We start from the raw sequence: 11,399 nt of genomic DNA on the forward strand, positions 1-11,399 counted from the left end.
GAGTAAACAGTAAATAACGGTAACAAAAAATTACTGAAAACTAATCCGTTTTATAATCAAGTCAAGTCAAAAATAAATCTGGCAAAATAGATATTACACCACAGGAGCAAAACAAAACAAGTTTTCGTTTTTTTTTATTTATTAAAGGTAAGTCATTTGTCGGCAATGAAAGAATTTGACATTAAATCACTGACATCCAAAATATGAACTTTACAAGATTGGAAAGTATGACTTGTGAAGGTTTGTTTTACCAATTGAAATTTACAACATAATGATGAAATGATATCAATAGATAAAGTTATTTTTTTTATTGAAATAATATCTCTTTTGAATGTTACATGCAATCAATAGAATTCAATAAATTGTAACAAAATAGAAATGTCACTATTAAATGTATTATTCAACAATGAGAAGTATCCTATGTTTATGTATTGTTCAGAAAACGAATCTAACTTGCAAATTCATTGCCACCTATTGATTCATGAACTTAAAATATAAAAGATTCTAATGTAAATATTATGTTGGATACCTATTATGTCTTTCTTTTTAAATACATCAATAGAGTCATCTTCATTCAATTGTTTCTGATTTCATACAATTCAAATTATTCAATTGCTTTAACTATTGAATATTTTTACATTATGCATTCCATCTTCATAATGCACTTTTTTTTTAAAAAAATGTGATATGAGAGCACCACCAAGGGAAGCCCGGAGATCTGTATAATAAACTTTCAATAACACAACAATGCTACAGACATAAAGAGTAAAATAACATGAACCTTTAAATGAGTTAGATGATTATCATTTTTGACATTGCTGGATTAACTATCAGCATATAATATTTATATTAAAATTCAAATAAAATAGTTACTAAAGTTTATACTTTACCAGACTAGCTAGTCAAAAATTGCTTTCAGTAAGTTATTGCTTATAAGAATCGAGTCCTACATATAATGTACACACCAATATGATTGAATTAAAATAACAGTGGATCGCTATCCTGGTCGTGGTAGATAGCATGCGTGCCTCAGTGATCCTAAGATCTATACCAGCAGGATTTTTTTTTCTCCTGGTAGAATTATATATGTTGGACGACAGGTCAAAGGCTAGAGGCCAGACCACTGCCTCGGTGTTTAAAATAAAAAATGGGTTCAACTGCTTGTTTGCGGTGAGTTGCGACTCGTGAGTTATTGGTTGTCGAGGAGGTCCTAATGGGTGAAGGTCGTATCTAGACTCCAGTCGCTACGTAAGCCCCGTGTCATTGATGGCTGGATGATCGAAGATACGGCTGTATGTGACACTCGACTCTTAGGTCATCTAAACGGGAGATCGAATGGACCTGTTTCGATCCATCGACTGGTCATGCCAAGCCTTTCATTTGTCCAGTCTGCTTCAGTGGTGGCTTTTTGATTAAATCCTGTGTTTATTTAAATTTTCAAAAGCTTACAAATGGCAAATGAAGAAGGTGGTCGCTGATGGGTCAATCGAGTAGTACGCCGTATATGCGTCATTAATAGATACGCTCTGTTAGAGTATGTCGTCTCTGAAATCTCTGATGCTATCTGCTGGAAATCAGTAGAATCCTAACATCGCCTATGTTGGCACTCGGTGGTGGGTGGGAAACAGACGACGAAACTTTATAAAACTTAACCACCGTGCGGGTCCGGGTGATAATAATAAGATTGTCGTAGAAGGCGACTTAATCGTGCTCAGATTCCAGACCGGGGGCTAGGACGCTCTGCCCACATAACAACTGGGTTTTTGCCCCATGAGGTGGAATGGGGTATGTTGTATGCTGGGGTCGTCTGGCCATAATACGGAAAATCTGACCGCAAACCATAGAGGTGCAATGTGTTGTGAAAGATGCCATGTGCCTCGCACGTAAAAAACCTTCTGTGTTATTACATCGGAGTAGGAACCTTTGCGCTCTGCCACAGGAGGGTAAATTGCCAAATCCTACCCACCTCTCCCTATTTCCAGTAGCAATCTAACTTTGTCGATCCTATTATCCTTGTGTCCCATCCCATTTGTCATTTAATCATCATTTCATGTTCATTTAATCAGCCATTTCATATTTATAGCCGGAATATAGCTGAAATATTGCTGGCTTGGCGTTTAACCCCAATAATCAATCAATCATATAAAACTTAACATGGCGACAATACAAAACAAAACGGACTCAAATGTTTCTTATTAAAAAAAAAAGAAAGAAAGAAAAAGCAAAGTTTGCACGAAAGGCATAATAACTGGCCGCCAAGATTAATTGTAATTTCTGCAAAAGATAAAGCCTAAAAATAAATGACCTTTCTCTATTTTTAATACAGAAAACCATCAAAAGTGTAGTTGGCGATGTTGGAGACACATAGAAAATACGATCTTGAAATTTAATTGAATACCTCAGACCTGGGCAATCATCAAATTTGTTAAATTTGACCAAGATTGGTGACCTTAATGTGGTTTCATCTGCACACAGGTCGTTCCTAAATACCGAGGTCAATACCTCGACATCTTGAGTGATGAAGAGATCTGCGAGGAACTTAAATCACAAGGCGTCAAGTCAATGAAAAAGTGTACTTCTCGACGACGTGCCGTTGCAACCACACCAATGCGACAATCCTGCTATCCCATGTCTACATTGGCCCATACAGAACAGCTGTCCGTCTGTACATTCCTAACCCACTTTGCTGTTTTTAATGTCAGAATTGTGGGTATGGAAAGGGCCAGTGTAGAGGAATTTTTTTTGTTTCCGCTGCAGAAGGACACAAGGGCGTCGACTGCAAGAAAGATCTAGAATGCAGAAACTGTGAGGAAGCTCACATGTCCTCATCTAAATATTGCCCTCTATACACAAACGAAAAATATGTTTTAAAGATAAAAACAGAAAACAATATTTCATATAGTGAAGCTCGCCAGAAGTGGTCACTTCCCAACAGCTTCATTGCATCTGGTAAAACATCATATGCCTGTGTTGCAAAACGTGCTCGTCTGTCCTCACTTGTTGAGGTGCAGACGATCATGAGTTGGAAAGAGGACATCAATGGTCTTGCCAAACTGTCCACTGCAGTATCTGCAAATATATTTAATCGTCAACTGATCCTCGCCAAATCCCAAACGGCCTAGTAAACAATGGTGAGTGATGAGTGCGACAAAGCAATCGAAGAACGCAACATCTCACACCCCTTTTAATAAAGCATAGACTTTAAAAAAATCATCTGCATGAAGAACAAAACTGAACTTTAAGTCAAATAATTCTGAATCTTAAACTCTCCATTTTCCATAGAGGAATTAAAATCGTCACTGGTTAAAGCTCATGATACGGCTATAGCTAGTGAGCTAGATAATATTCATTATCAACTTTTGAAGGAGTAATCCAGGGAACCAAGGTTATAGCGGTAATCAAAAGAATGTAATCCAAAGACCAGACATGGAAAACAGACATACACAACAAAGGACATAAAGTAACTAGAATCATACATACAAGGTAACAAAAGCAAATGAGCAACTCACTAAAAAGTAGGAGCATGGACCAGTTGCACCGGTAGGGTAACCGTCCTCTGCTTTTCTAGAAACACCAGCCGAGTTGCTCATAAAAAGTCAAGTACGGGGTCGACGAAAGAGGAAAGGATATCTAAGACACGTTGAACAATTCAGTTTTCATGTCGTAGATAGATACACCGTAACGATCCACGAGTTCATGTTGACGACCATAAAACTGTTGTAGTAATGACTTCAATTTTGTAGCAACATAACCTTGCTCCAGAAGCCTATTTGTTAGAATTCTAGCGCGATACAAAAAGTCTGCGCAGACTTCCTAGTCCATCTCTCCATACATTCCTGCTCACTAACATTCAGTGTGGTTTAAGGCAAGGCAGAAGTACTCTTGGCCATTTAGTCCGATTTGAAACCCTTATCAGAAATCCATTTACTAAAAATGCTAAAAACGTTGTGTCTGTCTTTTTCGATTAACAAAAAGCATATGACACGACGTGGAAATATGGCATTTTAAAAAGATATATTTGATATGGGGTTAAAAGGAAGACTTCCTCTCTTCTTATCAATTTTTTCTATAAAAGTGATGAATTTATTTGACAAAAATCCAAGACGGGAAAGGAGTTATGGCCATCGCCACTATACGTCACATAAGTTATATGATGTCTCCATAGATGGTCTCCTTCCTTTCATACAAAAACCTCTTGAACTTCATCAAATTGGAACCAAACTCTATTCTATACCTCTCACTCTACTACACTCCCTTTACAAAACAAGTCTTGACACTCCAGTTTCTGAACCAAACTCATCATTATACAGACTTGTTGCAATTATTTTGGATATTGGTTTCCACATACTCTTTACACCAGTTTGTGTGAAAAGTCAAAATGAAGAAAAAGGATCACTTCTTTCACTACCGTTTGTCAACAAAGTATAGATGCAATTAATTTGGCTAACATCCTTCATCACAAAAAACGATACTATCCATACCAATTATTTCATATTACTATACTTCACCCATTCCATCCAAAATTTTCATTGATAAAAGGCTATTGCAGAACGTCGAGATTGAGGACTTCAAGGCTAAATCACCTAGCTGTTCTTGCAGAAACTCTCTATTAAAAATGGTCCGTCTGGTCACGTCGTTACGGGAGATTTAACCATCATCGAAGACGAATCTCTGCGTAATATCTTTTCTACAGGTCCCAAGTACTGTGAACCACGCTCGATAAATTGGAATTACAACTTAAAAGTTCATATGGATGCCGTGGAGGATTACGCAAGAAAATGGATAAAACGAGAACATGAAGACATTGATTTTCTGTCAGAGTGGTTAAAGACCGTGAGGTCTTTAATTTTGAAATGAATGAAAGTTTTAAGTAGGTCAATGAGTGCCAATGCTACATAAGTTTTCAAAGACCCTGATGTAGCAAAAACATTGTCTACTATACATGACAAATATGTTGTCATACTAGCAGAAAAAGTCCAGACCAACATTGTTTTTGTCTGCAAAACGTTTTACATCCAGTGTTTATTATAAGAGGTAGACCTAGAAAATAATAGCAGTGATAAGACCTATACTGCTAGTACATTCTCCAAACAAGAGATAGTGGAAAACCATAAATCTGTGCTATCCTCTTTTGGCCTCTCTACCAAAGGCGATGATTGTGATTTATCGTCTATGTACTGGATTCCATAACTCTAAAATCTATATAAATAACGTTACATAGCTGGTTCTGCAAAAATGTACGACCAAACCTCTTTAACTTCTATACTCACAGTTGTGAAAGAGGGTATGCAGTCCTACAACAAGACCTGGAGACTTTCAATTGAAGAGTATTATGTAATAGCATTAAAACCTATGACTTTTTAACGCTGTATATTTCTATTCCCCACATTTTGTTAAATCCCGACTTAAAAACATACCTCGTTGTTTCTAAAAAAAAAAAAGAGATGGTATACCCCTGGCGTGTTACATGCTGGGGTTGTCAGGCTATAATACGGAAAACCTGACCGCAAACCATAGTGGTGCACCGTGTTGGGAAAGATGCCACATTCCTCGCACGTTAAAGGACCCTACTGTGATATTCTCCCGGAGTAGGAACCATAGGGCTCCGCCACAGGAGGCTAAATTGCCCGACCCTACCCACCTCTCCCTATTTCCAGTGGCAATCAAAATTTTTCGACCCAATTGTCCTTGTGTCCCATCCCTTTTTCGTTTCACCATTTCATGTTCATTTTATAATCAATTTCATGTTCATCGTCTGAATATAGCTGAAATATTGCTGCTCGGACGTTAAACCCCAACAAACAAACAAACAAACAATCAATTGTGTAAAAATTAATTCCGAATATACAGAAGTAGATGTTTTCAAAATGCGCGATTATCGTCGATAACATATTTGTTTTTCAACAAATGGTCGGTATTCCAATGGGAACAAATTGTGCTTCTCTACTTGCTGACCTATTATTTCTTTCTTATGAGGCTGATTTTATAGCTCTTCTGATCCAAAAGAAAGAATATCGTTAAGCTAAATCCTTTAATCACAGTTTCAGCTATATAGATGACGTATTATCTTTAAACAATCCTAGTTTTGGGAGTTTGATACATCGCATCTACCCCTAAATACATTAAGATAAAGCATACTACAGACACTGTGAAGTCAGCCTCATATCTTGCCCTACACTTAGTGATTAATAGTAAAGAAAAACTATTGACCAAACTTTATGACAAACGTGATGACTTTTCATTCAGAATTGTCAACTTTCCTTTCATCTATGGTAACATCCCTTCAGTACCTGCATGTAAAGTTTTCATATCACAACTCTCCCTTTGCGGGCCCGGGTGTCAAAAGAATAGGTCCGCATCAGTACTAAGCTTGTCTAATAAGGCGACTAAATAGTGCTAAAACACTTTCCGGGGGCTAGGGCGCTCTGCCCACAGAGCTACTAGGTTATGTGCCGCAGGTGGTGGAATGGAGTACCCCTGGCATGCTTTATGCTGGGGTTGTCAGGCCATAATACGGAAAACCGTTCTGCAAACCATAGTGGTGCAACGAGTTGGGAAAGATGCCGCGATCATCGCACGTTAAAGAACCCTTCTGTGGTATTCTCTCGGAATAGGAAACATTGAGCTTTGCCATAGGAGTCTAAATTGCCCGACCCTACCCACCTCTCCCTATTTCCAGTGGCAATCAAAATTCGTCGATCCTAGTATCCTTGTGTCCCATCCCATTTTTCATTTTTTCATCATTTATTGTTCATTTTATCATTCATTTCATGTTCACCTACTGGATATAGCTGAAATATTGCTGGCCAGGCTTTAAACCCCAACAATCAATCAATCACATCACAACTCACACATCATGCCATAGCTTGTCGTAACTATGCAGAACTTTTGTAGCGCGCTAGACCTCTTACAATTATGTTTCTAGAAAAGGGTTATGTTGCTACAAGATTGAAGTCATCACTACAGAAGTTTTATGGTTGTCATCGTGAACTCGTGGATTGGTAAAGTGTATTTATCTGCACCATGAGAACCGATTAGCTAAAAGTGGCACAGTTTTCCTTTTTCGGTTACCCAGGATTTGACTTTTTATGATCAGCTCGGCAGGTGTCTAAAAAAGCAGAGGACGCTTATCCTACCGGTACACCTGGTCTATTCTCCGATTTAAACAGTGGAGTCCGATTTGCTCATAAACTTACGTTGCTTTGTTAGTATTACGTTGGTTATTTTATGTTATTTGTGTCTCTTTCCTGTGTCTTGTATTTGCGCCTGGATAAATCTTTTTATATTTTTGTTAGAATCTTGGTTTCCTTGGCTACACTTTTATTTATATTTATATATAGCCATTGATATTTGGTATGTGGATTTATAATGATTATACGGTGCGGTATGTTACATTTTAAATAACCTCGACCGTTTACGTAAGGTCTGATATGACAATTTATCCCTAAAAAATCAAATAAACTATTGAAAATGGAAGGGGAAACAATAGTTTTATCGTTCGAGAACATATTTCAGAGTCGAATTATGTGTTTAGTTCTGGCATAGTAGTATGTTCGTGTGCAAGGATTGGCGGTAACTAAAAACAAAGAGTAATCTTGAAACATTATATCTATTGAACGACAAAGAAATAAAGTGAAAAAAAAAGCTTTTCAGTAATCACATCTTACACGACAATTAAAGACGTCGATCTGATAGCCATTTCCTGCTACACTTATAGATGACATTGAATAGAAGTTCCTTAACTAGAAGGTATATTTGGGTTAAGAACGGTAAAGAGTAATCAAGGGAACCAAGGTTATAGCGGTAATCAAAAGAATGTAATCCAGGGACAAAGACTAGACATGGAAAACAGACATACACAACAAAAAACATAAAGTAAGTAAAATCATACATACAAAGTAACAAAAACAAATGAGCAACTCGAACTCCTTTAAATACTGGGAGCATGGACCAATTGCACCAGTAGGGTAACTGTCCTCTGCTTTTCTAGGAACACCCGCCGAGTTGGTAATAAAAAGTCAAGTCCGGGGTAGACGAAGAGGAAAGGAAAACTATGACACATTGAACAAATCAGTTTTCATGGTGCAGATGGATACACCATAACGATCCACGAGTTCATGATGACGACCATAAAACTTCTGTAGTGATGACTTCAATCTTGTAGCAACATAACCCTGCTCCAGAAGCCTATTTGTTAGAGGTCTAGCGCGATACAAAAAGTCTGCGTAGTTTCGGCAAGCTTTGGCATAACGTATGAGTTGTGATATGAACACTCCGCACACAGGTGCCGTAGGGATGTTGCCACAGGTGAAAGGAAAGTTAACAATTCTGAATGAAAAACCCTCGCGTTTGTCGTAAAGTTTGGTCAATAGTTTTCCTTTACCATCGATTTCTAAGAGTAGGTCAAGATATGAGGCTGACTTCACAGTGTCTGTAGTATCCTTAATCTCAAGTTCTTTTGGGTAGATGCGATGTATCAAATCCCCGAAATTAGGATTGTTTAAATATAATACGTCATCTACACAGCGGAAACTGAGATTAAAAGATCTAGCCAAACGATATTCTTTCTTCCGGATCAGATCAGCTGTAAATCAGCCTCATAAAAGTGAAGGAATAGGTCAAAAAGTGAAGGAGCACAATTTGTTCCCATTGAAATGCCGACCATTTGTTGGAAAACGCATCCACCACACTGGACATTTATGTTGTCCATTAAAAATTCAAGCATTGTGTAAACATCTTTCTCTGTATATGTGGAGGATGATTTGGAATTATTTCTTACAAAATATGAGGAATCTCTACCAAGAACTATATATTTGTATCCAATTGTACCATATTTTTTTTTTTTGGAAAAACAACGATGTATAATGTTTTTAAGTCGGGATTTTAACTGAGTATGGGGAATAAAAGTATACAGTGTTGAAAAGTCATAGGTTTTAATGCTATTATATTCAGATAATAGTCTTGAACTGATTGTATCCAAAAGATCGTTCGAATTTTTCAGGATCCACATTGAATTAATACCACTTTGGGAGTAATAAGTGTTGTGGTAGGACTGCAGACACTTTTGACAGTTGTGAGTATAGAAGTTAAAAGTTTTGAAAGAGGTTTGATGGAATATTTTGCAGATCCAGGTATGAAACGTTGTTTGTATGGATACTTGTGGAGTTTAGAATTCCAGTACATAGACGGTAAATCACAATAATCGTCCTTAGTAGAGTGACTAAAAGAGGATAGCACTGATTTATGGTTTTCCACAATCTCTTCTTTGGAGAGTGTGGTAGCAGTATAGGTCTTATCGCTGCCATAATTTTCTACGTCTACCTCTGATAATAAACATTGGATGTAAAACGTTTTGCAGACAAAAACAAAATTTGTTTTGGGCTTTGTCTGCTTGTACACAACATATTTGTCATCTATAATAGACAGTTTTTTTGCTACATCGGGGTCTTTGAAAACTTATGAAGCCTTGGCACTCATTGACCTACATAAAACTTTCATTCATTTCAAAATTAAAGACCTCACGGTCTTTAATCAATCTGGCAAACAACCAATGTCTTCTTGTTCTCGTTTTATCCATTTTCTCGCATAGCCCTCGTCGGCATCCATAAGAACTTTATATTTATAATTCCAATTTATGGAGCGTGGTTCACGGTACTTGGGACTTTTCGAAAGGATATTACGCAGAGATTCGTCTTCGATGATGGTTAAATCTCCCGTAACGACGTTACTAGAAGGACCATATTTGAATGGAGAGTTTTTGCAAGAACAATTAGGTGGTTTAGGCTTGAAGTCCTCAATCTCGAGGTTCTGCAATAGCCTTTTATAATTGAAAATTTTTGATGTAATGGGTGAAATATAGGAATACGAAATAATTGTTGTGGATTTGTCTTTGAAATATGGGGGAAATTTGTAAGTATCGTTTTTGTGATGGAGGATGTTAGCCAAATTAATTACATCTATACTTTGTTGACAAACGGTAGTGGAGAAATGATCCTTTTTCTTCATTTTGACTTTTCACACAAACTGGTTTAAAATGTCTGTGGAAACCAATATTCAAAATGATGGCCACAAGTCTGTATAATGATGAGGTGGGGTCAGAAACAGGAGTGTCAAGACTGGTTTTGTAAAGGGTGTGTAGTAGAGTGAGAGGTATAGAATAAAGTTTGGTTCTAATGTGATAAAGTCCAAGAGGCTTTGTATGAAAGGAAGGAGCCTATGGAGACATCATGTAACTTATGTGACGTATAGTGGCGATGGCCGGGACTCCTTTCCCGTCTAGAATTTGTGTCAAATAAATTCATCACATTTATGCTATTGTTATATTGGCTTGAAAGGTTTCCTATACTTTTGATGTTGTCATTGCATCGGTAAAGTATTGCAGTACCCAGTCTGCGTATCCAGTACTCCTCTCTTTCCCTAAGATGGTATATACTTTGAACGGGAATCTTCGTAGGGTGGTCATTTTTTTTTCTAAAATACGAACTTTCATACAGAGGATTAAATGATCTTGTTGATTAAAGTTTTGATAAGCTGTCGGGAATTTGGTCGTGTTAATTCCCGACCGACGACCCCACATTCTTTTGTTTAATATTTTTTGTGTTTCTCCGACATATACTAAACCACATAAGTTGCATTCTAATCCATTTATTAAGTTTGTTGATTTGCAACTTAAGTCATCGTGACTTCTTGTAGGAAGGTTTTGTTGTAAGGGAACTGGAGAAGTAAGAGGCGGTTATAAGAATGTTGCATGTTTTGCAATTTTTAATACCATATTTTGTTATGGTACAGTGTGGTTCGTCAACGTTGCAGTCAAATATATCATTTAAAGTGATGGAACATGGTTTGATTATTTTAAAATAGTCAGAATTTTTGTACTGGAATAGATGGTCTGCGGACTGAACGTGTGATTGGGTACTTTTAGTTGAATTGGTCGGGGCACTTTCCACACCAGATGTGAGTGTGATAAGATTCCCATCTGGGGACACAACATACTTACAAGACAACAGAGTGTCCGATCTGCTGTCAGGTTCGGGCCTTTTTATATTGCGCGACGTCCGAGCCAGTTTCTCTTTCATTCCTCTTGTTAAAACTATAATTAAAAAAAATGTATTACTGGGTTGATGATACCATCGGAGACAAAATCCACCAGCAGAGGTATCGACCCAGTGGTGTAATCCTGGGACAAAGACCAGACACGGAAAACAGACATAGACAACAAAGAACATAAAGTAACTAAAATCATACATACAGAGTAACAAAAGCAAATGAGCAACTCGGACTCCACTAAAAACTTGGAGCATGGACCAGGTGCACCGGTAGGGTAAGTGTCCTCTGCTTTTCTAGAACCACCCGTCGAGTTGCTCATAAAAAGTCAAGTCCGGTGTAGACAAAAGAGGAAA

The sequence above is a fragment of the Perna viridis genome, chromosome 3 (assembly GCF_037379345.1).
Source record: "Perna viridis isolate PV_CMFRI_1.1 ecotype Kerala chromosome 3, ASM3737934v1, whole genome shotgun sequence".
NCBI classification, from domain to species: domain Eukaryota; kingdom Metazoa; phylum Mollusca; class Bivalvia; order Mytilida; family Mytilidae; genus Perna; species Perna viridis.